This window comes from Equus przewalskii, chromosome 19, assembly GCF_037783145.1.
Source record: "Equus przewalskii isolate Varuska chromosome 19, EquPr2, whole genome shotgun sequence".
Lineage (NCBI taxonomy): Eukaryota > Metazoa > Chordata > Mammalia > Perissodactyla > Equidae > Equus > Equus przewalskii.
The window spans coordinates 36823562-36848516 of NC_091849.1; the positions used below are offsets into that span (position 1 = coordinate 36823562).

Sequence of the window (24955 nt, forward strand, 5' to 3'; positions counted from 1 at the left end):
CAAGTCGGTGCGGAAACTCTGCTTTGGAGCCAAAGCATAAAAGCCCAGCCACAAACCACCAAGCCTATACTGGGCGGTGGTTTTGTGCAGGTTCTGAGCCAGCGAGGTCCTCTGAGGGGAGGGGAGGCTGGGGCTGGAAATTCCAAGTAGTAGGAGAAATTAGGCTGGACCGGGTACAGCCCTTCCAGAGGCAGGAATGGCATGAGCAAGGGCGTGGAGGTAGGAGTATATAAAGTATGTTACAGGGAAGAATTTGGTCAGAACGGAGTTTACAACAATAAATTCACACACATTCCTTAAGCATCTACTATGCGCTAGACACTGTTCGAGTCACCAGGATGAAGTTGGTGAATAAAACAAAAATCTCTCTTCAGTGAACATTCCAGTGAATAACAATAGAAATTATAAGAGCTCACATTTATTGAGAGCTCACTACATACCTGGCACTTTTTTAAGTACTTTATATTTATTTACTCATTAATCCTCAAAACACTCACATAAAGCGGCTGGCCCCATGGCATAGTGGTTAAGTTCAGCCCACTCTGCTTTGGTGGCCCAGCTCATGGGTTTGGATCCTGGGCACAGACTTACACCACTGGGCAGCCATGCTGTGGTGGTGACCCACATACAAAGTAGAGGAAGATTGGCACAGATGTTAGCTCAGGGCAACTCTTCCTCAGCAAAAAAAGAAAAGAAAAAAACCCCACACCCATATAAAGTAGATATGGTTATCACCTCTACTTCCTGGATGAGGAAGCAGAAGGGTAGGCACTGAGTGGTAGAGGCAGACTTTAAACCCAGTGCCTGTGCCCTAACCTGACTGTGACACCCATTCCTCCACTACCCTCAGTAAGAGGGGGAGAGGTCAGGTCAACAGGTGACGTGGACTGGTCTGGAGGGTGGTGAATGCCGGGCACGGGGAGGGAGGAGCCAGTGTTTTGGGAGATTAATCTGGGGTGTGTGTGGAGTCAACTGAGGGGCAGGTGCATGGAGGGACTTGGGAGTTCGGGGGGCACTACGGCCCCCTGGCCTCACTGAGGAGGGGGAGAGGAGTGAAGACAGAGAAGAATCAGTAGATAGGGCTTGGAACATTCCTCAGGCCGTACCTTGCCTGGAATTAATGAACTTGGCAGAAATTGTTCCCTCCCTGTCAGAGAGGACTGGCTCCCAGTTTATTGTGGACTATTCTTTTTATTATCATAAATTGCAATTCATGAGGGGTGAGGGGGCTTTTCTGGTGGGTCAAGCCATCAGCCCACGGCAAGGGGCCAGGAGGGCCTGCCAGGCTTGGCCAGAAGCCTGATGATTTGCACAATGTCCAGCCTCTGTCCTCCTCTCCAAATTCCATCAGCCAAACCCCAAACTGGGTGTTCAGGTGAGTTGCAGACCCACTTCCATTCTCCTCCATCCCCTGTCCCCTCCTCCCAGCCCTGGCTGCAGGACCCTTCACATCTCTCCATCAGGAATCCTGGCACCAGCCCCTATTGGTGGCCAGCCTGCAGGTCCCTGTGCATGGCTGGAGCCACGCTCCTGTGCGGGGTGGTACCACCGCCTCCGTCTCCCTGCCTGCCATCCACTGCTGCGCCTGCTCCACACTCCCAGAAGAACAAGCCAGATCCCTGTTTCAACCTCTTCCAGTTTTCATCCACATTTCCCGAACGGATGTAGGATCTCACTCTGGCTTAGGTAAGAGCAGCCAAGTTTATTTTTTGGCTGCTGCCACCTGGCTGCTGCTAGTGCAGCCTCTGAGAGCGCCCCTCCCTGCACCTGCACGCCCTCTTGGCCACATAGCTCTGCCAAGCTTTCTCCTCTCCATGCGCTGCCTCAGGGAAAGACCCTGCCCTTGAATTCCAGAAGGGCCTGGACCCTCGGCCAGTTAGGCCCACCCACCAGGGTCCATGCCCCCCCCAACCCCCTACCTAGCCCTACCCTCTCCCTCCCACCCTAGCTCTGCTCTGACCCTCAAAACACAACCCCAACATCATGCATATACCCCTCTGGGGCCTGGCGGGGGCCAGGGGTCAGGTACTCCCATGAGCCAGCAACAGTGTTAAGAACGAATTTCAAGATTGTCCTTTAAGAACATCCTCAGCCTGGCACAGCCCTTGAGGGCTGGGGATTCCTGCCCGGGAATTTTTCCAATATTCTGCCAGCTGTTTCTTCTCTTTCAGTGGTTTTATTATTTTTCTTTCTGTTCCAACTCCTCCTTTCGCTTTCAGTATAGAAGCTCTGGCCAAATGGCGGTGGAGGGTGGGGACCTGGCATTTGCTGAGGTAGGAGCTGTGGCCACGGCCAGCTGTGCCAGGGGAGGGGATAGGATGGAGGAGGAACCGGGAGTGGAACAGAGGAAGTGAGGCCAGCAGCAGGCGGCCTCTTGTTTTTCTGGTGATCTTCACGTCATTCGGCTCTGGGCATACGGCCGTGTCTCCTGGCCCCCGTCAAAAATGCACATCTGCTACTTGGGAGGGTGACACATTAACCCAGTAACACCAATCCACTTGTCAGATGTGCCAGCTGTTGCCTAACAGAGCAGAGCCAAGGAGAAGGGCACATGGAGCAGATAAGTTGTGAAGAAGAGCGTAGGAAGGGGGTTGGGGGCATGGAGCCGAGGCTCGGGGAGGTGCCAGACACCCGGGGTTTGGGGCAGAAGGGACGAACCCCTACCTAGGACTTTTTTCATTACACACTTAGGCTCCCAGAGGGTGGGTAGGGCAAGTGGTTGAGATCATTTGGTGAGATCATTTCGCAGGTGTGATGTTGACACCACAGCACCTGCCTGTGCCATTGGGTCTCCACGGTGGGTCCCTTGAACAACTTCCTGATGGGCTGGCCACTGGCCTCCAGCTTCAGATAAGCATTAAACTCAGCTGCATGTAACAGAAAAGCAAAATAAATGGCTTAAACTGGAGAAAGCTTTATTTTTCTCTCATGTAAAAGAATTGTGGAGGCAGACAGTCCTGAGGATTTTAGAAGCAAGACCTAAAGGAATAGAGACAGCTGCGTACCCATGCCTTCCCGACTCCACTTCCAGGCATTTTCCCACGCAGGCAGCGCATTCCACATGGAGCTGGATAAATGCAGCCTGCGTGGGCTTCCTCCCTTCCCTGTCTCACGGCCCCACGCCCCCACCTCCAGAATCCTTGTCTTGGAGTCTGCATCTGGGGGAACCCCAACCAAGACGGCAGTGTCAGTGAGCGCTTACTGCATGCAAGGCATTGTCTCATTGCCTCCTCAACCCTGTGAGGGGATGTGATCATGAAGCCCCATTTTAGGGACCAGACCATAACTTGTCCAAGGTCACCCAGCCCTGGAGCCAAGACTCAAATCAGGCTGATCATTTAGTGATATTTCCTCAGGATGGATTCCAGGCCTGAACCCCCAGGTCAGCGTATGCCTGTTTTCAGGCTTTTGACCTGTTCTGCCAAATCGCCCCTGAGTAAAGTCAAGCCCGATTGCCCCTCCCCACCAGCAGCGTGGGGGCCGACTCACTTTTCATGTTCTCACTGCCAAGGACTCCAGCTCTTTCCAACTCAGCTCCTCTGAGGCTGTTCCTCCCAAATAGGTCTTTTTTCTTTTTTTCCCACCCCCGCCCCCCCCAATGCAGAAAGCAGTAATATTAACTTGCCCGTTAGCCTTACACCAGCAGACATGCACTAAGTGTCTGCGAGTTGAACTGAAAAGGGATGGGACCAGGTGGACCAGTAAGTTCCTAGTCTGAGCAGAACAGTCATTTCCTCCCTGCCCTCTGGGCTTCCCCGGGGTGTAGCTTATGCCCAGCTCCCCTCCCTGGAGCCAGGTGGGCGGGAGGTGCGTGTGGGTGAGCGGATGACAAAAGGAGAGGGGGGATCAAGGAGGGACGGCACCAAGATGGAAAGTGTGCGGCGAGGGCTGGAGAGGGAAACCTTTGATTGCACACCTTTGGTCTCTTCCACCACATTCCTTTTCTTAGCAGAAAGACGGGTGGGGTGGGGGCGGCTGAGTCCTCCAGCCCCTATCTCTTCCTCTTACACGGTTGAAGAGCCAACTAGCCACTGCCCCACCCAGGCATGCCCGATGCCTGAGGGGGTCAGGGAGCCATGCAGGCAGCTGGAGGGAGACATGGGGATTCCTCTCTCATCAGCACGTAAAGCTGCTGTTTCAGACGTCCACGTGAGCAAGCAGCCCTACGCCATGGCCCCGGGATGGGGCTGTGCCTGCTTGACCCCTTCCTATATAACTCCCCTATTGGGCTTCACAGCATCCACCACATTTCACATCAGGGAACTCCTTTGATCCTTCCACAAGCCGTAGAGTGGGCTGGGCCAGGGTATCATCCCCATTTTACAGATGGGGAAACTGAGGCTCTGATGGAAACGATGGTTCAAAGTCGCATGCTATAACTCCAGATTTCTGTAGCCTTGCCTGCTAGTCATCATAATCACAGCAACAACAGTGTTCACTGGATGTGATTACGTGCAGGGACTGTGTGAAGCTCTTTGTCTGAGTTGTGTCTTTCGGTCCCCGCAAAACCCTTTCAGGTGGACAGTCAACTGGGTCTGGCAGAGCTGGCATTTGAACCTGGGCTGTTCGACTCCATGGCCAGAGGTTCTCAAAGTGTGGTCCCCAGCGGGAGCATCAGCTGGGAACTTGTAAGAAATGCACAGTCCCGGGCCCTGTCCCAGAATGACTGAGTAGGAACCTGGGGTGAGGCTTGGCGGTCTGTGGTTTCACGTGCCCTCCAGGTGACGCTGATGGGCTCGAAAATTTGGGAAGCGCAGTCCTAATACGGTCTTTGAACTCCGTGGGTTTCACTCCTGATGGCTCGGTGGGTTTCACTCCTGATCGCACAGTGGAATCACTTGGGAGTTTTAATAAATACCAGTGCTGGTCCAGACCAAAATCTCTGGGGTGGGGCCAAGACATCAGCAGTTTTAGAAGCTCTCCGCAAGAACCTAACGTGCACCCCACTGCCTTTGACATTCACTGGGGGAGGTAAGCCCTGGAAAGCTCCACAATTTACCAGAAGGTTCTAGAGTAGAAGAAGAGCACAGCCTGTTCCAGACACTCCTGGAGGGAACGAAGGAAGACTTGGAGTCCAGGAAGGAGAGATTCTGGGGCTCAGGCCCTCCTTCCTGAGATGCCCCCAGGAGGCCCAGGAAGCCTGCAGCCCCACAGGCCCCGGGCACCGAGCTGTTTGTCTTGGCATCTGACCAGCGGGAGGCTCTGTGTGGAGCTGCAGCTCTTTTGTTTGTGTGGTTTAACTGTTGGCCCAGTTTTCCAGGGCTGATGAGTTATCCCTGCGAGCAGCACATCCCTCTCTAGTCACAGGATTCCCGAAAGGGGGCCGAAGCAGCTGTTTCTCCTTAGAGCTGAGGCAGGGCAGCCGTGTGGGGGTCTGGCGGCTGCTTCTGGCTGGGTCACCGTGAACCTGGGGGCGGAGGACCCGCGAGTGTGTCAGTCAGGGTCCAGACAGACCCAGAAACCACTGCGGTCACTTTAACAGAGAGACTGTAGTACCAAGAAGTGTTAATTAGGTTCTGAAGCATTGAGAAGGCAGAGAGAAGGCTGAGGTGTCACAGCTTCACTCAGTCACAACCAGGAAGCAGTGGGGCTTTCCTGGGGCTGGAGGCACACAGGGAAAAGGTTGCAGTTGTCAGAACAAGAAGCTTGGAGGACAGCCGCAGAGGTGAAACCAGACCTTTGGGGAAGGGGTGCCAGCTGGTGGTGCTGGTGTCCCTGAGGGGAAACCATGAGGCTGGTTCTGCGAGTCCTGGAAAAACATGCAAATGGGACTCAACGGCTCCTCCTGGAGTGAACTGCTGCTGTCAGTCAGGCGGAAAAGCCTGGCTAGGGGACGGGATGTTGGGCAGCTGGGTTTCGGTTCCGTCTCTCAGTTTTCTTCCTTCCAGGACCAATCCTGAACATTGCCGTTTCAATCAATGAGACTTTCATGGAAAACGCCTAGTACGCCCCCAGCCCTGGCGGCTGGGTGCCAGAGACACACATACAGTAAGAGCACCCCCGTTCACTGGCACAGTTACCTGCCCAACCCTGCTCTCAGCATCTCACATGCATTAACCCATTTACTATTACTCTCATTTTACAGATGGGGAAACTGAGGTGCAGAGACCTTTGGGAACTTGCCTAAGATTATTATTTGGCCAGTAAGCAGCAGAGCCTGAATACGAACCGAATCAGTGTGGCTCCACTACCCAGATTCTTCACGATGTCACCTCATTGCCCCAAGTCCTAAAAAGATGGACATGGAAACAGATCATTTCAGCACAAGGTGGAGAATGCCATGTGGGGAGGGCCTCACAGAGGTGGTAACTCATTTCACGCGTACATTCAATAAATCTTTAGACTGGGGTGTAATGTAGAGCAAAAATAGACATCCTACCTGTTTTGGGAAACTTCTAGTGGAGACACAGACATTACTTAAATGTTCACCCCCACCCCCACCCCCCCAAAATGTTAGCTCCAATCAACAGATGCCTTTTGCTATGAAAACTATAAACACAGAGGTTTGTCATAAGCATGGAAATGAGAGAAGGCTGCTTCCTGGAGGAAATGATGGTTGGGCTGAGGCAGAAAAGATGAGTGAGAGTTAATCAAATCAAGAAAAGAAAGAAGAGCATTCCAGGCAGAGGGAACAGCATGTGCAAAGGCTCTGAGGCAGGGGGGCATGGTGAGTATGAGGGCTGCAAGTCCTGTCCCTGAACTCTGGCCAGCTGACCTTGGCCAGCCCTCCCAGGCATGTAGCCCACCTGTCAGGACCCCACCACTCCAGTTTGGAGCCCTCCAGCCCACCCTTCCTGGATCATGCTGGAGGCTGGTATCACCGGCTAGTATGGGTGCCAGCCTCCCTCAGCTCCAGGTAACAGGCTGGCCTCGGGGTCTTCTAAAAAAGCCCCCAAACTGGAAGCTGGTCTAGGGACCCACAGGGACAGTCCTGTGGGATGGGGAGTGGGACAAGTCCCCAGTGAGTCTTGGGAGAGTGAGCGAATGAGCGCACCATATAAATGACCTTTGTAAAAAGAAGCCTCAGGGCAGCTGGGGACACAAATGGGCAATGACCGCTCCTCCCCCAACCACGAGAACCTCCACTGGAGTCTTGGAGCACCCAACACACACCAATTAACTCCCACTCCTTGACCGGGTGGGAAGGCCGTGAGTAAGCCCATTTTACAGGGCAGGGAAAGGCAAAGGCAAGGCTGGAGAGGAACGCTGCTGTTTGGGGCGGCTTCTCAGCCGACCCTTTTGAGGATGAGACTCTGAGGAGCCATGTGGAGGTTTTCGCAGGATCCACAGAGCCTCTGGGATGAGCCAGCAAGACCCTAGCCTCCCAATGGGTCTGGAGAGGGGGACAGGCAGACTTGAGGAAAGAGAGGAACCGCCTCTTCCCAGGTTCCCGTGCCTCTCTCTGCCCTATTTACAGAAAACAAAGTGCCTTTGGCTGACTCTGGACCGGTTCCTCCAAAGCAATTAGAGCAACACTGTCAATGCTCCCGGGAGGGCACCCTCCTCCCTCATCCTGCCACCCTCCCGGAGGCTGAAGGCCCAACTAGGGGCCCATGCTGGCATCTGCTGGGATCGGCATGCCTGGGGGCCCCCACCCCCACCCTGGGCAGCACTGAAAGGTGCCCCAGGCGTCCAAGTTTCCATGGGCCCAAGCTAATAGAGCAGCGAGGGCTGTGTCATCCTGATGGCTGGCAACATCTGATGAGGAGGAACAGCAATAAATGGGCCCCTTGGGTTCCCAAGGGGAAAACAAGCCCCTCCCTTCCTGACCCCCCAGGCCTGCCGGAGGTCGGCCTTCCAGCAGAACCACCAGACCAGAGGCACTGGAGGAAGGTGACTTGAATTCTGGAGCCTCCCTTCCAGGGCGGGGGTGAGGGTATGTGCACAAACCTCTGTTGCGCCCTGTGGGGCTGGGGCGCCCTGCAGGATGCCACCACCCATCTGCCGTGCTGACTGGGCCTGGGGGCCATTGGAGGACAGGGAATCACCTGAGAGGATGACATGGCCAGGACCCAGTGTCTTGGGCAGGGACTCAGTGGCTGACAGAGGGGCAGCTCCCACTGATTTGTGGGGCCCCAGAGACCCTCTTTGCCCCCAACACCTCTCGCACGACATCTTTCTTACTAGCCTGGTGTACTGCTTGGGTGGCAGAGGGGGTTGCTCCCTCCCCCCTCCACCTCGTTCCCTCCACCTCACCCCAGGTGGGCAGGTCTGGGGGTGTGCGGGGCCAGCTCACACAGGCTCGCAAGAGCCCACTGTTAAATATTCAGGTATTTTGTGAGCTGGTTGTTCAACATAGCCATCATTAGAAATTAAATTATATGCGCCAATATTTCTCAATCTTTGTTCATTATTCCCCCCTAAGGAGCCCTTTCAGACATTCTCCCCCTAATCTCCTACCATTCTCCCCATGAAATTTTAATATCACAGACATAGTGTATGTCCGTTTATGTACTGGATGTAAATTGTGCTTTATACATACAGAGAGTAAGATTGGTTTGTCCCCCACCAAGAACCAATTTCGCCCCCGCTGAGAATGCATGACACAAACTCACAAATTATATTAAAAACAAAAGTAGCATATACTCAAAACTCATCAGTTCCTAGTTACTTTACTACAATTTTATTATTATTGGTTCTTTAGAAGTTATTGATCTCTCTAATCTTTTTTTCCCCTGGAGAGCTGGTTGTCCAGCACTTGCCAGCACACCACTGGGCAAGTCTTTTAGCAAAATAACACTTGGAGAGGTGATCGATTTCAGTCAAAGAGAGATCGGTTTGTCCAGCAAAAACCTCACTTGAAGAAACGTGGGAGGATCTGGGGAATTCCAGGGCATGCCGGGAGAACAGGGAAGAGGGGCCCAGAGGGAGAAAGACCCTCTGATGCTGACTCCATGCTGGCCGAAGGGTGTCTCTCTCTGTGAAAAACTTAAAAAGGAGGGAAAAAGTGTGTGTGTGTCTATATAATCCACATCCTCATGCTCTAGGAGTGTCTGTGATTAGCAATTGCTTGCTTTTCCTCAGGTGTGATACACACTTACACACTGTTCGGCGTCGGGGCGTCAAGTTGAGAACCCCCACTGTCCCATTTCCTCCCGCTGTCTCCTGTCCACACCTGAGCCTCCTCTCTGAAGGGCCTGCTGGGCCCTATGGGGAGCAGAGAGAAACCCACGCCACCGCCTGGCCTTGAAGAGAGAAGACAAGACTCACAGGCAGATACACCAAGTGGAGCGTTGCATCGCTTCCTCCTCTCCGAGCCTCAGTTTCCTCACCAGTGAAGTGGGCGGGCTGGACTGAGTCCTCAGGAGGGCCCTGCAGCTCTCCCGCCCTTACCTGGAAGGCTGTCTCCTCTTCTTCCATCTCTCCTGCCCTGGCACCGCCTCCCCGGCTCCTCCGGCCCCACTCACCCCCGACTCATCCGAAGGACGGCTTTTTAAGACTCAGCCCGGCTCCACCTGCTTCTCCCACGAAAGGCGACATGCCAGAGGGCAGAGCATGGCCTCGAATGCTGCGCCATTACTGTCAGCCGCGGACCGAGAGCCACTGCAGCCTGGTCCAACACCACTCCACCGTCTTTCAAACAGGAGTAAGGCCCACAGCGCCCGGCAGGGGTGGGTGTGAAGACGAGCTAATGTGCTGCACACACAGTAGGTCCTTGTTATGGACTGAATTGTGTCCCCTCAGATTCCTATGTTGAAGCCATAACCCCCAGTGCCAGAATGTGACTGTATCTGGAGAGAGGGCCTTTAAAGAGGGAAGTAAGTTAAAATGAGGCCGTTAGGGTGGGCCCTGACACAGTGAAAATGGTGTCCTGGGAAGAGGAGGCTATCAGAACACAGAGAGAGCCACCAGGGCGCGTGCACAGAGGGACGGCCATGTGAAGAGGCAGCAAGGGCACGGCTGTCTGCACTCCAAGGAGAGGGGGCCAGGAGAAATCAGGCCTTCTGGCACCTCCATTTTGGACCTCCAGCCTCCAGAGCTGTGAGAAGGTCAACTTGTTTGAACCACCCCGTCTGTGGTACTTTGTCATGGCAGCCGGGGCAGACAAATACAGTCCTTAAGAGGCGCCAATCCTTTCGGCCTTGACTTTGTGTCAGCCTTGTTTGGTGTGTGAGAAGGCTTGTTCCTCGGCTTATAAATGACTGGAGGGCAAGTTCCAGGCAGCTGTGTCTTTCCCTGTGGGCCCGGAGGGCGCAGTTCGATGCCAGGCACAGGGGGCACACACGCGGAGCCCTGTGCTCACTGCCGGCTCCGCCCACCTGCCGACAAGGGTGGGGACCCCGCTGCCATCCACCGAGGTGCCTCTCAAACTTCAGTCATGGAGTCAATTTAGGGAGTCACACGAGCACCTTTCAAGAATAACAACACAGAGCGGAAGAGAAAAGATGCCCGGGCGCGTCTCAGGGAGTGAGGGGACCCATTATTCCATGAGACTTGCGTTTGGCTTTACATATTTGTAAGCAGACAAATAAAATAATGACAAATTATTCTAAGTGCTATGAGTTATGTTTGTGAGTCTGGGTACTGCACTGTGGTGGTAGATGCATTTCTTACTGAGAGGTGCGATCCCCAAAGCCTGAAGAAATACTGACTTACCAGTGGTTTTCAATTTCTCTTCGAATGGGTTTGTGATTGAAAAGCCAGTCAGCTGTCCAGAGGAGGCCTGGGGAGGGGGGCCTAGGGCAGGGTGGGGGTGGCAGCTGGGCCCTCAGGGTGATGCCTGAAACGGGTGGCGTCGCTTTGTCCAGACCAATAGCCATGGATCCCTGGCCTTGGGTTCTTTCCTATGTCCTGGAAAAAGTGACACCACTTCCCGGGGCCTCAGTTTCCCTATCTGTAAAAGGAGACTTATAAAACCTACTCACAGGGGTGCTGCGAGGATTACCAGGAGCCAAGGAACCTGAAGGCACCCACTCATTGATGTAAGAGGCGGGTTTGTTATTTCATCATTTTGTTATTTCATCATTTAATTCAGGTTTGTCTGCTCTAGTACGTGAACTATTTTTGTCTTCTTCCGCCTCAGGAGAAAGGAATGTGTGTGCCCCTCACCCCTCAGAGATCCCTGGCTGGGGGTGGGCCAGGGTCTCAGGGGTATCTAGAAAGGAATTTTAGAGGCTAAATCCCATGGTGGGACTCTCCTAAGGATTTTATGCAGATAAAATCAAGTTCTGGTAAACTCTCAAAGCAGCTTCCAAAGGTGAGTCAGTGTCCCAGGAGGCCAGAGGAGCACCTCCCACCCTTTGTCCAGGAAACGGCGGGGTCTGGGCCTGCTGCCCCCCCTCCGCACTCTGGCTGGGCTCCCAGGAACATTGCCCGCTGAACATTGCTTAGCTGAGTCACTGCTAGAAGTCACCCTGGGCCCCTGGGATGACAGGGCTGGGACAGCTCTCTCCATGGAGGTCCCCTGAACCTGGTGGCCTGGCAACCCCTCCCTTAGTCAGGCCGTTTCTCTCCACGACATGCGTCTCTTCTCTGGGCCGAGGCCTCCCTGAAACCCACGCTGGCCAGTTTGCTTCCAAGCAGGGAATTTAGACGTGAGTGGAATATCTGGAATTCCTGGAGGATTTATGACCCAGCAGCTGGGACAGGTGTAGGTAGCTGCCCCCACCCTGCCCTGGCTCTGACCCTGCCTCCAGCTCCTGCCCTGCTCTCCCCTCTCTGGCCCCAGAGCCACATCTAGGTCACCATCATGACCTCCACGCCCTGGTTCAGAGCAGAGAGCACTGGATGCAGAGTCGGGCCCTCTGTTCCCAAACCTCGCAGTGCCTCTAATTGTCTGTGTGACCGCAGGCAGTCCCTTTCTCCTCTCTAGGCCTCAGTTTCCTCATCTGTAAAACCGGTGGGCTGGTGGGCGACGGGCTGGTACTTGATTTTCTGTAAGAGTCAGATCTTTAACTGTTCTGTCTTTCTAAAATTCTAGGAAATGAACTAGAGGATCTGAAACTGTGCTGGTTTCCTCCCCAAAGAGAGAAATGGGCACCTGCCTTCCTGGAGATGCAGCCGCTGCTTCTGAGCCGTCGGAACAGCTTTTGGAGTTCGGCATCTGGTTGATGAGGCCGGGGTGGGCATCCCTTCTGCAGCCTGCACAGCAGGCCGTGGCCTCTGGACCGCACAGGGTGCCCCCGGGCTGGGCGGGGCAGGAGAGCTGTCCTCTGCACAGCAGCTGCACTCTGAGCCTGGAGGGGTGGTGGGGGAGGGGCGGACGGACACCAGTACGACAGCACGACAGGGGATGTTCTCTTTGGTGGTCCTCACTACCACCTCCCTTTTCCTCCTTTGTCTCAACTCAGAGAACTTCCGCCTTATTTTGGAGATGCCCATTGTCCAGGGCTCCTCAGAGGGACCCCTAACCCCACCCACAGATTTACCCCCAAATCATTCCTAACTGTCACCCCCCTCACACAACTGTCCTTTGCGAGTCAGGAGGCCAACAAACATTCAGCCCCTCAGGTCCAGAATTTCACTGGGTGAAACCAATCCTCCAAAAAGAGGCCCTCAAACGCTCTGCTCTGTGAAACCTGCTCCAACCGATGCCCGCTCCACACCTCCCCCCACCCCCACCGTCGCCCCCTCCACACCAGACATCCGATATTCTATCATTTACCCGCACAATGCATACTGAGCGCTGCCGCCTACCTACCCTGCACTCTGCGGGATGCTGGGGAAAGGAGAACTAAAACAGACCCGGCTGCTCCCCTGTGGAGCTTAGGGCCTGGGGGCAGGGCGGGGGCTCTTCTTACATATCCCTTCCTCCTCAGCCCCTACTAGCTCCCAGGCCAGCCCCCAAGGACAGCACCTGGTCTCTGGCATCTTTGCTTCTCAGCACCCAGCAAGTGCCTGTCACCTCACAGGCCTTCAGTATCCTGCACAGCACATTTGAGTGGCCAGGAAGGGAAACTGGGTTTGGCCTGAAGCTGGTCCTAACTCTGTTATGTAGGCATAACAAAAGATGGGGAAAGTAATGAAGGCTAGACACCGGGTTCAATCGTCTGCTGCTGCTGCTAGCCTACAGAGAGCAGTTCGGCCATATCAAGCAAAATGATAAATGCATGCACTTGTTGACCCAGCAATTCCACTCCCAGTTCATTCATTCAACAGCTGGATGCTTGCAATGGTATATGTGCAACGTTAGTCACTAGCATTGTTTGCAACAGACTGGAAACAACTTAAATGTTCATCTGTAGAGCCTAGCCTAATACTCGTTATGCTACACCCATATAGAGCAGAAGCCTATGCGGTATAGAAAGAAAGACTGAGGAAGCTCTCTTTGAATAGGAATAGGAAGACCTCTAAGATACATGTGGAGTCAAAAAGGAAGGTGAGGCGATGACTGGATAAAGAAGATGTGGTGTATATACACAATGGAATACTACTCAGCCATGAAAAAAGACAGAATCATCCCATTTGCAATAACATGGAAGGACCTGGAGGGAATTATGTTAAGTGAAATAAGCCAGGCTGAGAAAGATAAACACCAGATGATTTCACTCATATGTGGAATATAAACAAACACATGGACAAAGAAAACAGTTCAGTGGTTACCAGGGGAAGGGGGATGGGGGGTGGGCACAGGGGGTGAAGGGGAGCACCTATGTGATGACAGGCAAGAGATAATGTACAACTGAAATTTCACAATGACATAAACTATTATGAACTCAATTTAAAAAAAAAAGGAAAGTGAGGAAGAGTGTGGCATTTCATTATTCTTTGTGTAAAAACAAGGTGATGGGTAGCCTGCCTGGTGGTGCAGCAGTTAAGTTTGCATGCTCCGATTGGGCAACTTAGGGTTTGCTGGTTCAGATCCTGGGCACGGACCTATGCACGGCTTAGCAAGCCATCCTGTGGCGGTGTCCCATATACAAAATGTAGGAAGACTGGCATGGATGTTAGCTCAGGGCCAATCTTCCTCAGCAAAAAAAGAGGAGGATCAGTGGTGGATGTTAGTTCAGGGCTAATTTTCCTCAAAACCAAAAAATAGGGTGATTGGGAAGGAATACAATTAAATATACACATATGTGTTTAGATATGCGTAGAAAGGTCCTTCAGGAAGGAAGTCACAAGAAACAGGTAACAGTGGGTCCTGTAGGAGGAAAAATGGGCAAATGGAGAACAAGGTGGGCAGAAATCTTTCCACTGAATATCCTTCGAATCGTTTAAATACTGTACCATGTAAATGTGTTATCTATTAAAGGTTAAAAACTAAAATTAATTATAAAGACTATGAGGCAACATGGGAAAATGCTTATATGTGGGAAAAAAGATTAAAAACTATGCAGTAGGATTATAACTATGTAAAATAAATGCATGTTAAAATTTCTAACTGTGGAAGGAATATTCTAGATAACTTTTACTCCTTTTTTGTAATTTTTTCCAGAAATTTCTATAATAGACATATATTGCTTTTATTACTAGAAAAAAATCAGTGACATACAAAAATACTAGGGGAATTGTATACTCTGTTAAATCTCAATTATGCGGGCTGGCCCTGTGGCCGAGTGGTTAAGTTCTCGTGCTCCACTGTGGCACCCGGGGTGTTGCTGGTTCAGATCCTGGGTGCGGACATGGTACCACTCATCAGGCCACGCTGAGGCGGCGTCCCACATGCCACAACTAGAAGGACTCACAACTGAAATATACAACTTTGTACTGGGGGGATCTGGGGAGAAAAAGCAGAAAAAAATGATTGGCAACTGTTGTTAGCTCAGGTGCCAATCTTTAAAAAAAAAAAAATCTCAATTATAAAAACAAGGTAATGAAAAAGATTGGAAGGAAATACACAAAATGTTCGCAATAGTTGTCTCTGGGTATAAGATATTAGGTAACTTTTATTTTATTTAAAAACATTTTTATTATTATTTTTTGGCAAGGAAGATTGTCCCTGAGCTAACATCTGTTGCCAACCTTCCTCCTTTTTTTGCTCCCCAAAGCACCACGCATGGTTGTAAGTCATTCTAGTTCTTCTATGTGGGATGCCACCACAGCATGGCTTGACGAGCAGTGTGTACGTCCACATCCAGGATCTGAACCGGCGAACCCTGGGCTGCTGAAGCCAAGCGTGCGAACTTAACCACTCAGCCATGGGGCCAGCCACAGGTAATTTTAAAACTATTACAATATTCTGTATTACTTTCATGACAGAGGAAGGAAGGAAGGAAAGCAGGAAGAAAGATGAAAGGTAGGGAGGGAATCTAGTGGAAGGGAGTTCTTCAAAATAACAGTTGTGTTAGGGTAGTAAGATTATGGGTCATTTTTGTTGCTTTGTTGAGCTTTGCAAACTTTTCATTATGTGGTTTCGTTGTTATTTTAGCAGGAATGAAGGCCTCACTGCTGCAGCATGGGACTCCACTCCCCAAAGTCCTGCCGCTTGGTGCCAGAGAGCTGGAGCTGCCTCACTGCTTGTTATGCATTCCCAGTAAAAAGGCCCAAGGGGTGGCTCTGGATGGTGGGAGACTGCTGCTGGGGACATGTTGCTGGGGAGAGCGAGCACAACATCAGAGCACCCTTGGGCCCTTACCATGTCTTGGTCGGCAAACATTTACGGAGCCGGACTGCTGGGTTTGGTGCTGGGAGAATGTAGGGTAACCAGCCCTCCCTGGGCTCCAGCCTCCTGCGGCATTCTAAGGTGAGGGTGCTTCAAGCAGAGACGGAAGGGGAGTCCTCAAGGAGGTCTGAGCAGAGGCCTGGCAAGACCAGGCCTGTAGGCAGAGACCGACCTCACCAATGGACAAAATTAGGCCTGTCTAGAATCTGGCCTGCCCAAGGGTTGAACCCTCGCTGGTCCTCACCTGCCTTGCCACGGTGAGCACAGGTCTTCAGTGGAAGAACACTGCCAGGGATGACAAAGCAAACTCCCAACAAAGGTTTTGGTCATCAAACTCAAGACACCTGGGTTCTGATTCTGGGTCTGCCATTAACCAGCTTTGGGACCTTGAACAAGTGAGTGCACCTTTATGAGCCTCAGTCTCATCTATAAAATGGGGAGAATCATCATAATAACGAATAGTGCCTGCCCTGACTACCTCCAAGAATTTTTGTGAGGATCAGGTGACATAACGTACATGAAAGCACTTTAAAAATATAAAGGATGTCAGCTGATGAATAGATAAACAAAATGTGGCACATCAATATGATGGAATATTATTCAGTCTTAAAAAGTAATGAAGTACTGACACATGACAACGTGGCTGAATCTTGAAAACATTATGCTAAATGCAAGAAGCCAGACACAGAAGGCCACATAGTGTATGATTCCATTTATATGAAATATCCAGAATAGGCAAATCTACAGAGACAAAAAGCAGATTGATGGTTGCCAGTCGCTGGGAGGAGGGAGAAATGGGGAGTGAGCACTTAGTGGGCACAGGGTTTCCTTTTGAGGTCATGGAAACGTTCAGGAACTCAACTACGGTGATGGTTGCCCAACACTGGGAATGCACTAAATGCCACTGCAGTGTCTACCCTAAAATGGTAAATTTTCTGTTGTATGTATTTTACCTCAACTTTTTAAAATTTAAATATAAATGATGATTCAAATCTGAGTTTATTATTATTATTTCCACAATAATCAAAGGATTAGACGTCCAGGACTTTAGAGCTCTTCATCTGCCCCAGGGCAGAATGAGAAGTGACTAGGAAAAGAAAAAAGAAAAAAAGGACATCCCACTCAGAAAGGGTGAAGAGCCGAAGGGACACGAACCGTTCAGCCCAGGAGCAGTGTGACAAGAGGGGCAGCTCCGAAGGCCAAGGCCAGGGAAGCACAGGGATCTGGGATTTCCGAATGCATCTACGGGGGTTCCCCCTCTAATTTGGTGGCTGTGTGACCCCTTGGGGAAGATGTAATCGCCAGCCTCCTGCCCCCAAACCATTTCCCAGCCAGACTGGAAGAGCGCTTTCTGGTTCCTTCCTGGGGGGGGCGGGGGCAGCTTCCTGGACGTAAAGGGGCCCAAACCTGGCTTAGCTCCGGAGTGACCCAGACCCAGACCCTAAGGCTTCAGAGCTGGACACCTTCAGCTGAAGACTTCTTGATGACAATGAGGTGACATTTTGATGACAATGATGATGATGTGACATAATGAGAGAAATAATTCCCTCCCAGAACACTCAGATGCACAAAGAAGATAGTGTTTCTTTTTAAGTTTTTCCTGTTTCTGCTTTAACCTGTCTCACGAGCCCCACTTCAGGGAGTGGGAGCTGGGAAGGGAGGGGACAACTTGCCAATTAGGCATCTTGGTCTGTTCCCCCTCAAATGCAGCTAACAGATATTCAGTCACCTCATTAACAGGGCCACCTCTCCCGGCCCTTCCCCACTCCCCCTCTGCCACCTTGGGGAAGGGTCAGTTCTCACACACAGAACCTACTGCTTCTCCTGGCCCCCTTTCTCTTCCCCACAATGGCCTGCGGGGTGGCCACACCTTCTCTGCCAGGGTTTCCCAAACTTCCCTGACAAGAAGCAATAACTGGGGCAGTGGTTAAACGGCTGGTTCCACACTCCTGCCTTGGAGAGTCACATCAAGTAGATGTGGGGCGGGACCCGGGAACCCGTGTTTAGTTCCCTCCCAGGGAAGCTAGAGAAATACTGCTCTGCACCATGTACTGAGTTCTCACCACCTGACTTACAGAAACCGTAATGGTCACGTCCTCTAGGCTGAAACATTTATAAAATCATCTCCTTCTCCCCAAAATTTCATCAAAAATGGGGAAACTTGTCAGTTGAAGGAGAGCAATGACTGTGTTGTACAAACTGGCATCTGCTCCTCTTTTGACGCTCCAGAAACCCGCTGACTCCGGCCTGGGGAGCCCCAGAGGTCGACATGATTATTGGAGCTGAGCTTTCAAAAATACTTTTTTACATCCCTGTTCACTAACAATAATGCCTAACATTCACTGAGAACTTACTATAGGCAAGGCATTGTGTTACATGCACTGACGGATTTATCTTTTTTAATCTTTACAACGCCCTTACACTATAACTATCCCCAGTTTACAGATAAGGAAACCGAGGTGTATAGAGGTTAAACAACTTGCCCGGGGTCACACCACCAACAGCGGAAGAGACAGGATTTGAACTGATGTCTGGGTAACTCTAAGGTTTGTCTTAATCACTAAGATGCCCCTGCCCTACTTGAGTTTGAGGCCTCTTGGAAATCATCTGGTCCAACCTTCCTATTTTATAGGCGTGGAGACCCAGGCTTGGAGAGGGAAAAAGACTCGTCCAAGGACGCAGAGATAGTCAGCAGCAAGGCTGGGATGGACCCCAGGCCTGGGACTCCTGATCCAGTGCTCCTGCCCTCAGCCTCAGGGCTTCAGTGGGGGGCATTTGACATGCAATGCTCGACATTCAGTAACTGCCACCGTACAGAGCTGCAGAACTGCCTGAGCTAGAGTTGCCAGGGCACTGAGATCTGCCCGCTCGTTTAATAATTTCTCTGAGTTCTTAAAGCCAGCGGGCGCGTGCAGGAGCACTGGTTCAACGTTGCTGCAATGTACATTTCTATTCATTGATTTCTAATGTGTACGTTTCTTGGTTATGACTCCAAACCATCTGCACTCTAATTCTTGTTTTCCAGATTTTTAGGAATCGAAACAAGGTGAGGCTGGTAGCCCCATTAGGGCGTCTCTGGACCCACCCAGGCTTGTCTCACCCTTGCAAAGCCCTGAGGCAGGGAACTCATTTGAGGGTGTGAGTCATTGGGTGAGAAACCTTTCGACCTTCAGTCACAGGATCTTTTTTTTTTTTTCTTCCCAAAGCCCCAGAGCATAGTTGTATATCCTAGTTGTAAGTCATTCCAGTTCTTCTATGTGGGACGCCGCCACAGCATGGCATGATGATCTGAACTGGCGAAACCTGGGCCTCCAAAGCGGAGCACAAGAACTTAACGACTCTGCCATGGGGCAGACCCAGTCACAGGATCTTTGACCCAGCACATTTCACAACCTGTAAGGGGGAACTCCGACTCCCAAGTCAGAGAAGAAAGGGAGTTCACGTTTAGTGAACGACTGCAGTGAGCCAGACCCTGTGATAAATACTTAACAGAGTCATTTCATTTAATTCTCACCCTTGCCCTGCAAGGCTGGTACTATTATCCCCATTTTACAGATGAAGAAATCAAGGCTCAGAGAGGGTAATTTACCTGAGGTCTCATAGCTTTTAAATGAGCTGACCTGGAATTTGAACTCAGAGTCTGTTGGACTCCAGAGACTCTGTATGTAGGACACCATGGAGCCTTCAGGGGTGAAATGCTACCTGCAAGCTTGACCAAGGCTGGCAGGTCCCACCATCTGCTGCCAGACACGGTTCCTCTTCCTCTTCCGCATTTCTGATCCTCCCCTGGGATGGCAGTGCCTGATTCTGTGCTGCCCACATCCGGGGGTTACACTTGTGCCCATGTCAGCTTTCATTTGCCGGCCAGGAGGAGTTAGCAGCCTTGATGAGGAGGTGTTCTGGAGATGTCAATCACTGCATGCCCCACCCACACCCCTTCGAGGGGACTCCTTACCTCAAAACCTGCCCTCCAGGGGACCAGATGATTACTCGAAGATGGACACCTGACCAAGGTCAGCTCAGATGTAACGAGCCCAGCTACTTGTGCTTCCTGGGACCTTGCTTAGCAAAGAGGAGCTGTTTCAATCAGATGGGCGCTGAATCAGTAGTGGCACTTGAATCATAAAGGCTGTGGCGTGGCAGCGGTAGGAAGTGGGGAAAAGTGTGTGGATCCCTTTCTGAACTCGCGAGCAAGCCTATGCAATGAGAAAAGAGTAGAGGGTATGTCCAGAGAGTGGCAGAAAGCTACAAATATACATACAAAACAGCTGCAGTTCCCACAAGGCCACACTGTGCAGCCGTTGCTGTTCTTGGAGTCCCAGGAGCCCTCTGTATCCTTTCATTAAACCCCCTTTTCCTGGGGTAATTTGAATGAGTTTCTTCTCTCTTTTGAAACCAAAGCAGCTTTGTCTAGAGCAGGAGGAAACTTGAAATAATTTATAAGGTTGGAACTTCCTTACAGTTGGCAAAGGACACCTTTGGGTTAAGAGCTCCCAAAGGGCTCCAACCACGTCACACGGAGCAGCTGTTAAGCGGTGAGGAAGAAGTGACTGCAGTTTTCCAGGTGCCTATAGCTGTGAATGATACCACCCCAAACTTAGAGGCTTAAAACCACCATCATTTCTTTTGCTCATAAATCCATAATCTGGGCAGAGACAGCTCGTTTCTGCTCCACTTGGCATCAGCCGGGGCAGCTCGAAGGCTGGGGCTGGGATCAGCTGATGGCTCACTCACTCACTCACGCACTCACTCATTCCCTGGTGGGAGACTGGTGCTGGCTGCTGAGAGGGGCCTCAGCTGGGGCTGTCTGCCAGACACCTACCTGTGGCCTCTCCCTGTGGTGTTGCCCCTTCCTCATGGCATGGTGATTAGGTTCCAAGAACAAGCATTCCTACAGGACTGGTGGAAGCTGTATAGCCTTTTATGACCCTGGAAGTCACACAGCATCAGGCACCCACTCAGATTCAAGGGGAGAAAGCACACACGATGGGTGGAGTGTCAACATTACATCGTAAGGAGAGCATGTTGGATGGGATATATTGTGGTGCCCTTTTTGGAAAATACAATCTGCCATATATAACTAGTGAGCTACAGACGTCAGGAAGCTGGAGAAAGGCGCTGACCCATATTTAGACAAACACATATTAAATGCAGCAACAGATTAAAAGGCTCAACAAAACTGCTGCTGCAGTGAGGCAGAATTACAGAGCAAAGAGAAGCACAAAGCACAGCAGCGCGGGTCATTTAATGCAGGGACACACAGCCCGGCAGGCCTCAGGAACCCCTGGGAGTCTCGCGCTGTAAGAGCACACTAACGTTGAACCTGAACCCTCGGTTGAGACGGAAGGATGGGTGATATATTTTCCAATGATACACATCAGAAAACATTAAAATAATGTTTTGGCTTTTAAATGATGACGTCAATAACAGATTAACATTCCCTCACGATGACAGGTAAATATTACTACAGTATCCTATAAGTATTTTATGTTTTACCTTTCAGTAAGAGCAACCTACCTTAGAATTCTCTTGGAGATACCATTCCTTTATCTTTTAGTCTCTAGTGCAGTTGAAGATAAGTCTGCTGTTACTCTATTTTTGTCTTTGTAGGTTATCTGTCTTATTGCCCAGGTTGCATTTAAGATTTTTTTTTTTTTGCCTTTGGTGTGCTGTATTTGCTCTTACATATATGTCTACTCACGGAATTAAAAAAAAATTCTGCTCAGGGTTCAATACGATTCTTCAATCCAATGATACATGTATAATAAAGAATTTGTCAGGACTTTGTGCTGGGTTCCTGGAAAGGAACTTCTAAACCCTTCCTGATTGTCCCCAGTGATAGGAGTGTCTTGTTAATCACGGTGGGGCCCTCAGACCCCACCTGAGTTTACATTAATGAGGGACTCAGGATGGAGCTGGTTGCAGCAGAGAGACCAGTCACGTGATTAGAGGGTTGGGGATCTGAGCCACATTATTCAGCCCAACTTCCTCTGGGGAGGGGAGGGGCCTGGAGATTGAGTTCAATCAATCATGTGTGTATAACAAAGCCCCAGTGAAAACTCTGACACTGGAAGCTCAGGTGAGCCTCCTGCTTGGTGAATGCATGGACGTGCTGGGAAGGTGGTGTGTCCTGATTTCACACGGAAGGGGCATGGAGAGTACTGTTTGGGATCCTCCCAACCCTCACCCTACGTGTCTCTTCCTTTGGCTGGTTCTGAATTGTATCTTTTATAGCAAAACTGTAATCACTAGGTATAGCACTTTCCTGAGTTCTGTAATTCATCCCAGCAAACTATGGAACCTGAGGGGGTCATGGGAATCCCTGAATTTATAGCCATTGGTTATAAGTGAGGATGGCCCAGGGACCCTTGAACCTGCAGCTGGTGTCTGAACAGGGCAGTCTCGTTGGGGGCTGCGCCCTTCTCCTGCGGAGGCTGTGCTAACTCTGGGTGATTCATGTCAGAAGTGCACTGCAGTACTGTGCACGTCCTTCTTCACCCTGGAAAGATTTCAGTGGTAGACACATGCGCTCATCCCACGGGGTTCCTGAAAAACTTGTAATGACTCCCCATTGCCTGTTGTTCCAATAGGAGCAAACTCTGGCCCCTCTGCCTGGCATCAAAGATACGCCACTAACTATAGGAGAAATAATGTCATACTTTGATATTGAAATAAGACAGCATAACATAAAGGCAGCGTGGTAGACAGCATTAATGCTCCTTTAGGGGACATTATTGGTGCTCTGCCCACATCTTCTCAGATCTCTTTTCAGCTTCTGCTCCTTCTCCCGACTTCAGTGTGATTTTGTTTCTAAGAGCCATGCGCCTGTGACTTCTCCTGAAGGACTGCTCAGGGCTCCCGGAGCTGCTTCGCCCAGGTTCAGAAAGCCAAAAGTGCTCCGTTGCTTATGTCTGCTGGGAGCTTAACCAATGATTGACAGCTGTGGAAATATGAAAGCCTAGCTCCCCTGCCTGGAGTTGGGATAGACTCTGAGATATAATTTACACTCCAGAACCCCCTGCAGGAGGAGGCTCAGCCCAGGACTTTGCCTGAAACTACACCCCCACTTAGCTTTGTCTTCTTCCCTGTTTTCCCCTCCCTCTCTTTTTCCAGATTCTCCCAGGAACACTTCCTTAACACTTCCTTCCTTAATCACTTACCCACAAATCCTTGACTCAGGGTCTACTTCTGGGGAACCTAACCTAAAATAGCTCCCAATTATTCACTACTGAGCAGGTTGCCATGTGACTTACAATGCTTGGGGGGAGGGGAAACTTGTCCCCATTGAGTCAAGCTTGGCCATATGATGTGCTCTGACCAAATGCGTGTGACAAAAAGTAATGTATGCCACACATTGCGTGAATCTTAAGAATCATCACATGTTATTAGAATTGCTCTTTTCGCCAGGGAAAAGGCAAGATAGGGGCTGCTCCTTCAACCTGAGTCCCAGGACAAGACATACAAAGCAGAACCACAGCTGACACACAGCAAACATGTAACGTGAGCCAGAATAAACCTTTATTATTGTCAGATACTGAGATCTGGGGGTTGTTACTGCAGCATAACCTAACAGATATAAGATAGGCAGTGTAGCATAGTAGTTAAGAGCATGTGTCCTGGCATCAAAGCCAAGTTCTATCACCTACTATCTGTCTAACATTGGCTAAGTTACTTAGCCTCTTGGAGCCTCAGTTTCTCTCTTTGTAAAATGGGGATATTAATGTCCACCTCATAAGATCATTTTGGGGATCAAATGAGTTAACACATATAAAGTGCTTCAAACAGTGCTTGGCACGTGGTAAATACTTGATAACTGTTAACTAAAATGAACCATAATTATGAACTGCAATAGCTCATCCTCAAGTTTTCAACGTATTCTCCCCAAACCGCTGAGCCTGTTGGTTGCCTCCTCAGCATCCATTCCACTCTTCCCACCGTCTCGGTTTCTATTTGGGGATCTATGTGGTTCTGGGGGAACTGATTTCACTGTGACTTCCCTTGGCCTAAGATGAGCCAAACAACCAGTAGTGTGCTGCTTCATTGGATCCCAGGAGGGCAAGGAGGGAAGCCAGTTTCCATGGTGCGAATGCTCCCTCCATGACCAATTTCAAACTACCAATGGTTTAACAACTGGCTGGCAAAATTCTTGAATATTTCACAATCAGCTGGTGAGCCAGTACTAGCTGGCTCCAGCACACCATATGCCACCTCTTCAGCCATGATACATAAGAGCAAGCTGCTCCAATCAGCGAGAATTCTCAGGACTTCTGCAACTCTAATCAAACATAAGCAATTCCCCTGCACTTTCTAAAATATAAAAGAGCTTTCCAAAATGTGTTAGGTTGAACGTACCAAACTGCCTAGTTTTGATCTATATAAAGGGCAATTACATATGATTCAACCTAATGGATCAAAAACACAAGAAAATATGGTAGAAGAAAGAAAGAGGAAGGAATGAAGGAAGGAAGATCGAAGGAAGGAGGAGGAGAAGGCAGAGGAGGAGGGAGACCCCACCAGAAGCAAATCTGAAATACCACTAGACGAAGTTTAAAGAGATGTTAATCCTTCACCCCACAGTGGGTATTAAATATAATTTTGGACAATTAGCTTTTTCTTTTTAGACTGGCACCTGAGCTAACATCTGTTGCCAATCTTTTTTTTTTTTTAAGATTGGTACCTGAGCTAACAACTTGCCAACCTTTTTTTTTTTCTTTTTCTCCCCAAATCCCCCCAGTAGATAGTTGTATATTTTTAGTTACGGGTCTTTCTAGTTGTGGCATGTGGGACGCCGCCTCAACATGGCCACGGGAATCCAACCACTGGGCCAGGGACCCGCCTCACAATTAGCTTCTTTACTATTCAACTACATACCCTCTGGGAAGCATCACGTCATACCGTACAAGCTTATGTGACATCTTCATTCTTCCAACCTTGTTTTCCTGGAACTAAACCTAAACTCCCTTTCCATCACTGGCGAGAAATTCAGAGGGGTTTTAGGAGAGACTTTGGCAAACACCTTTCCACAGGTTTTGGAAGAAACTCGGGGTCACGCTATCCAGGGACTTCCATTTTCTGCGGCGTTTTTCTCGCCCGAAATTCACCTGCAGCAAGTTGGGGCGTTAGGGTCCCAGGTGGGCGGGCTCCTTCACCTCTGGGAGCCTCAGGTAACTCACCTGTGCGGTGGGGAGAGGAACTCCCCTCAGAGGCCGGCCCTGAGGATCAGACGGGGAAATACACGTGGAGGGCACCGCGCTCGATCAACCAGAGCCGTTAAACAGGACAATTTAGCCACGGAGGGGCTCTTACAGCGCCAGCCCAGCAGGCGAGCAGCGATGAGCCACGCCGCGCCCGGGGCACCCCTCCACTTCCAGCGCCGCCTCCTCCGCTCCTGTCAGCCCCCGCGGTGGGCGAGGC

At 50.6% G+C, this 24955-nt stretch overlaps 1 long non-coding RNA gene across 1 annotated transcript; it reads right to left on the reverse strand.

The window, feature by feature from the left end:
* Positions 1-9041: 9041 nt before the first annotated feature.
* Positions 9042-24910, reverse strand: LOC139077307 (uncharacterized). Its single transcript, XR_011529707.1, has 3 exons — positions 24715-24910; positions 19497-19737; positions 9042-12176 (listed from the first exon to the last, which is right to left on the reverse strand). It is a non-coding gene; the product is annotated as an uncharacterized lncRNA (long non-coding RNA).
* Between the last annotated feature and the right edge of the window lie 45 nt (positions 24911-24955).